Source organism: Sinocyclocheilus grahami, unplaced genomic scaffold, assembly GCF_001515645.1.
Source record: "Sinocyclocheilus grahami isolate Dianchi unplaced genomic scaffold, SAMN03320097.WGS_v1.1 scaffold352.1, whole genome shotgun sequence".
Taxonomy (NCBI): domain Eukaryota; kingdom Metazoa; phylum Chordata; class Actinopteri; order Cypriniformes; family Cyprinidae; genus Sinocyclocheilus; species Sinocyclocheilus grahami.
The window spans coordinates 940,749-947,535 of NW_015505531.1; positions in this window are offsets into that span (position 1 = coordinate 940,749).

Genomic DNA, 6,787 nt, shown 5'->3' on the forward strand with positions numbered 1-6,787 from the left:
AGTCACTATTTAGTGTGGTATTTTTTGACAATATTCACTCATCACGACAGTAAAATAGCGCATTCCAAGTCAATATATAAAGTTGCAACTGTGTTATTTAATGAGCTAACATGAACTAAGACTTAAAAACTAAAAAAGTTATTAAACCTGTTATACTGTATTATGACAGCACTTTTTTTAAAACTAAATTTCAATATCGTGATAATATCGTAATAAAAGCATTAGCAATTAATCGCAACATTACAATTTGATACCGGCATATCCCTAATAGTAAGTTAATAAACCACTTCAGAGTGATACAAGGCTTATTTTGTGTAATAACAAGTTGACTGAACAATATCCTTCACATTTTGGCCATTTCAGTGCTCATTCTGCCTATTGACAACCACCTTGTCACTAGATAATATAGTTTTTTTTTTTTTTTTTATCAGACGATGCCGCGATTATAAATGAGAGTGACTCCTGGTTAACATGTATTAAAAGGGGTCGTGTTCAGTCACTATTTAGTGTGGTATTTTTTGACAATATTCACTCATCACGACAGTAAAATAGCGCATTCCAAGTCAATATATAAAGTTGCAACTGTGTTATTTAATGAGCTAACATGAACTAAGACTTAAAAACTAAAAAAGTTATTAAACCTGTTATACTGTATTATGACAGCACTTTTTTAAAAACAAAATTTCAATATCGTGATAATACCGTAATAAAAGCATTAGCAATTAATCGCAACATTAAAATTTGATACCGGCATATCCCTAATAGTAAGTTAATAAACCACTTCAGAGTGATACAAGGCTTATTTTGTGTAATAACAAGTTGACTGAACAATATCCTTCACATTTTGGCCATTTCAGTGCTCATTCTGCCTATTGACAACCACCTTGTCACTAGATAATATAGTTTTTTTTTTTTTTGGTGAATTTTGAATAAATATTGTGTGAAATAATTGCTCAAATTGAGATATTTTGTCTGAATTCTGCGTGAAAAATTGTATAATATACATTGGCAGCAAACCATCAGTCACCTTGCTCTGCATCAACCATGAAAGACCAGGCAGTGGGCGAGCACTTCAGGTTTGAAGACACGACCTAGTAGTTCCCAGCCCACCGTTCAATTCCTAACGCCAGCCTGTGATGCAACACTCATTTCTTTAAACTTTCAGCAGCGTAACATGCAAAGTATCCGCAAATGTTGAAGAGCGCTTGAGGAAGTGCATGTTTCTCTATTACTAAACCACCTTCCCTTAGAACAAAGTGCAGCCCTGCAGTTCAGTCGTTAGATTTGAACAGATAGTGTTAACATATAAACGCAGAACATGAAAGCAAGCACTGAGACCCCCGTTCAGCCTTTTTAAACGAACAAAACAAACTTTAATGTGGTCAGTTAATGTTAGAAATTATGAACAATAAATGAATTCTCTTCTCTATGGTCATTAAAGCGCGGTGTGGGAGTGTATATGCGAGCTCATAAACGTGAATGTCAGCTCGTAACTACATTAAACAAAGCATGAAGCAATATGGAATAGGTTATAAAAGAAAAGTATAGCGACATTGAACTTACCTTCAGTGTTTTTCTGAGAACAAAATATTGTAGCCTATTAGTAAACAATGTATTTCATGAAGCCGTGTTTGTTTCTCAGTGGCTTGTGGAGCGTGTGGAGCTTCAGTGTGACTGTCAAACTCTCTCCGCCCATTCGCACGCGCATTGTAAATGCATGCTTTCAGTTTAACTGCACTGTCAACGACTGCTAGTCCGATTGAAAACGTGATGTCTAAATCGTTGTCTTCGCACTTCGCACTGTCTTCTGAATGTTTTTTTTTCATGAAGGACATATTCTGTGGGCTCTTGCTCCTTTTTACTTGGGACGTTAACTGAAAATAATGTACAAAATATAACAGTAAAACCTAAATGTAAGTTACCTTTTTTAACCACTGTTATTAATCTGAAATTATTGATATTATTAACACTTGTTGAAACGTATTCTACGTTCATAAAGCAAACCTGGTCGTGGTGCTGTTAAAAACGTTTTGCCAAAGAACTCAGAAAAACTTGAAAATTCTGTCTTGAATAATATTACTAGTTGTGATAATCCTTACAATATTATACAATAATCTTAGATCACCCAGGCTTGCCGCAGAACTATGGAAACCTTTCAGCTCATGACTTTAATGTTAAAAAAAATACCTGCTAAAAGCTTCAGCGCAGTTTTACAGGCAGTGTTGGGGAACGTTACTTTTAAAAGTAATGCGTTACAATATTGCGTTACTCCATAAAAAAAGTCACTAATCACGGTACTTAGTTACTTTTTATGGAAAGTCATGCGTTACGTTACTTTTGCGTTACTTTTTAAATCTGGACAGGGCGTGCGTAACCCCCAACACTGGTTACAAGCATGTTTAATACAGATTGGTACAGAAGGGTCACCTAAAAAATTGAATTGTATGGTCAAAAACACACTTAGAAATAAGGTGACAAAGAAATGTGATTACAAAATTTTTTAATATCGACTTTTTTCTTAATTCACTGGCCATTTTTTTTTACTGTATAAACAACTATAAACAGTGTCATTTCTTTTAAAGAGGTTTGTAACAGAGAATCTGGAAGACAGGCACTGTCACTGATATTTGTCTTCAAAGATAAGGCATTTCAATTCCAGGTTCATGCATTTACCCTGTCACTGTCTACATTTAAATTCAACCTCATAATCTAACTATTAATCAGACTGATGATTCAGTCGGTCTGAAAAACATTCATGTAAACTATTTCAGGAACAGTTTGCATATGCGCACCTGAGTTCAGAAAACAGCATTCACATCATTCAAGGGAACCAAATTGTGGTATCAAACAAACCAGGGTGCGCAACAAAAGTAATGAGTATTCCTCAAGTTGGCTGGATGCTCATTTTTAGCCTGTCCTCTCACAGATCTGACAAGAAAGGAAAGTCCGATGAGGTCTAGTGGAGCAGAACAGTGAGAGAGGTGCTGCATCCTGCTTGACCCAGACTTCTCCCAGTCATTCCTGATATAGTCAAACGATTTAGAAGGATCAGGGCTGAATTACAACATTTCAAAGAGGAGGATCGCTGGTGGATAGTGCAATGGCTGGTTAGGGTGATGTGGTAGTTCCTCACACCTCAAGACTACCTCCTTCTGATGCGACATTTCCTCTTGCAACATCCAAGCAGTTGCCATCCCTATGAATGAGAAAATATATATACAGTATCAATTCAAACTACAGGTAGAGAACATAAAAATATTACTCACCTGTGCTTTTATTATTTTTAATCTGACTCTTACCAGAGTTTTATTTCACCTCAATGCACAGACTACATTTCTTCTTGCACTGAACATCGCTATTGTAAAGAATGACAAAAAATATTTAAATCCCAACTACAGGTGTCAGGGATTCTATGAGAAAGGATTTAAATGCAGAATGAGTGATCACAGGTTTATTAACAGTACTGCTGACAAGACAAGAGAAGGTGAGGAGGGCGTGAACACGGTCCAAACAATAAGCAGGGAAGAGGCTCGAAGACAGGCATGCTGAGAGATAGGCCGCTGAGTCCAGCCCTGGATGACTGTAGGCCGGTGAGCAGTAATGGCAGTGCAGAGGGAGGCCTGACAGGAACTCGAAGCACAAGCCACTCCACACTCGTGGTCTCACAGGCACAGCACAGGTCTTGCTGCTTGGCAGATACAGGGAGCAGCTCGGGAGCTCAGCCTGCAGGACAGGACTAAAGACAGACAAGACACACCACCGCACAGGACAAGACACAACAAGACAGAAGGCGGTAACCAAAGTCAAGCGATAACTAGAAAAACTATAAGAAAATTAAAACATAAAACTAAAGCTAGGGAAAAGCTGAAGGAACTAGTAAAAAGGAAAAGTCTAAAGGCAAATGACTAAGGAAAGAAAAAGGGAAACTAAATACTAAAGATAAAGCAGATAACACTAAAGAATACTTAACTAGAGCAAGGATACATAGGAACAAAACAAGACTAGAATAAACAGGTAGAACTAGCTTAACAATACACTACAGACTATTGCAACAAGGAAGAATACAGTGGCACGGTATATATTTAGAGCAACTGGCAACACAAGAGGGAAAGGGAGCACAATATAAAGGGATCTGAGACACGAGGAACAGGTGACAACACTCAGACAAAAGAGGACTCAACAAGGACTAAACAAGGGGACGTGGTAATGGGAAACAAGAGGAGCACATGGCAAACACAAACAAAGACAGAGCCATGTGCTCAGATCAGGGGAGGACTTAACCAATAAGCGAGGTAAGCGGCCGCTTAGGGCCCCGGGGTATCAGGGGGCCCCATCTGAGTCTGCAAGCTTGCGAATCCTCTCATTATGATGTAAATAAGAGATTGATTGTGCACTGTAGACAGCTTCATTAATTAACAGAACATCGTGAGATCGCGATGAACTGAAGTGAATGACAGCTTTTAGAGGGATAGATCTTTGCGCACTTTCTAGGCTGTATAATCCTATCTGCCTGTCTCAGAATGGATATATTAACCTCAGAGAAGAAAGTATTGTGTTTAGTGTCATGATTTTATTTGTCTTGATGTTTCAAAATGACTGGCTTGTGTGATTTTCCTATGTGCACCGGCGAGAACTGCTGCGCTCTCATACAAATGCACAAATGCGATGACTGGAGATTTTCGCTTAATAATAGATTACATTTTCAATTTCTTTCTTGGCAAACCCTACGGTATGCCTTACAAACACTTAGAATACCGAACGAGTTGCATGGGATAATTTTACAACATTTGAATCCTTTTTGTAGAAAGATTGAAGGTTACAATTCATTAAATGGACAAGTGCAAGCATATCTTTTTTTTGTGATCTGAAAAAAATGAGCCTAATATGGCTTTAGAACAGCATCAGGTTGACTAATTATTTACTTAAGAGGTAAATAAGCTATAAACTATGAGAGAGAGAGCGCGAGCAAAATAAGGGTTAGGCGTAAAAGAACACATAGTTATTTTATGTTGGGGCCCCATACCTGAAATTTGCTTAGGGCCCCCAAATCTCAAAGTTCGCCCCTGGCTCAGACACAACACTTACAAGGACACATTGAACAAAGACAACACAGCGGAAATGATTTAATAATACTTTTATTTGACCTTATTTTACTGGCAGTGTTTCTCTTGTAACATCCAGGCAGTGAACATCCCTGTTGTAATGAATGACAAAAGATCACAATATCAATTTAAACTACAGGTCGTACAATAGACAGCAACAAATGTTTGAAAAATATGATTTACCTGTAATTTTTTATTTGACTCTCACCAGAGTTTTATTTGACATCAACGCACAGACCACATTTCCTCTCGAATCACACAGGCAGTGAACATCACTATTGTGGTGAATGACAAAAAGATTGAATTTCCAACTACAGGTTGTACAACAGAGAGCATAAATTCTTTAAAAACTTTACTCACCTGTGCTTTTTTATTTTTAATCTGGCATTCATCAGAGTATATTTTACCTCAAATGATAGGCTGCATCTCCTCTTGTAACATCCTACTGTAATGAATGAGAAAGGATTTTGTATGAAATCAAACTACAGGTTGTACAATAGAGAGCAGATGTGCTTGAGAAATATTACTGCCCTGTGATTGTTTTTCCCTTTTTGTTTTTAATTCTAGCACTTATCACAGTTGTGTTTTACCTCAGTGGATACAGTGTTTCCTTTCACAACTTCAGGGCAGTGAACATCACTATTGTAATGAATAAGAAACAAATACAGTGCATATTAAACTTTAAGTTGTGCAATAGAAATGTCTGAAAAATATGACTTACCTACAGTTCTCATTTTTATTTTGGGGATCTCAAAATCTGGCACAAGATATACCATAGCTATCTTTTCAAATCACAGTTTGTACAGAACAGTAGAGATGCTTGATAAACGTTACTCACCTGCACTTTTCCTATTTAGTTTTTAATCTGGCATTCACCAGAGATTTATTTCTTATTTTACCTCACTGTGTCCTCTTGCACCAACCAGACAGTGGAATGACTTTTCTGTAGGATATCATATGCACATAGGACAATGTAACATTTAATGAAGCACTGTTTTTTTTTTTTTTATTAAACTTTGTGTATCATTATTTTATTTTATAGCTTCCTTTAAATGCTCTCTAATTTAATAAGGTTTATAGATACTGTGAATAAAAACATTTTACACTAACTCTGAGAGATACTGATATTTTGTCTGTGAGCACCGAGTTCTTGGACATAGAGGATTTGTCCTGTAAATATTAAAGTAATTCCAATACTCAACACTAGGTGGCCGCATGAGTTCTCGTTTATTTCAGGCACTCATTTTCCCACGTGGAAGGAGGGGATGTCATGCATTCACATACAGCGAATGAGAACTTAAAAGACTGTGATAATGCTTTCAACAACACCCTGACCTGGCCCCTATTTGTCCTCAGCCTGGCTGAGGGGACATAACTTGTGTAAGACAATAAGGATGTGAGACAGTGCTAAAATAAACCAGCAGAAATGAAGCATTTCTTCCTTACTCAAAAGATACACATATATCACTCCACCTGCAAAGAATGAAGAAGAGCAGAAACAGAAACATATCTTCAATTTTAAAAAGCATCTATGTGATACAATATACAGTGGTAAAGAATCACCCCCTTTAAAATAATCACATTTTGTTGCTTTGCAGTCTAGGGCCCGTTAATCAGACATCTGGACTTTGTTATTTTAATGTGCCAAGAGTTGAAATTGCAGGAAGGTTAGACTAACTACATTA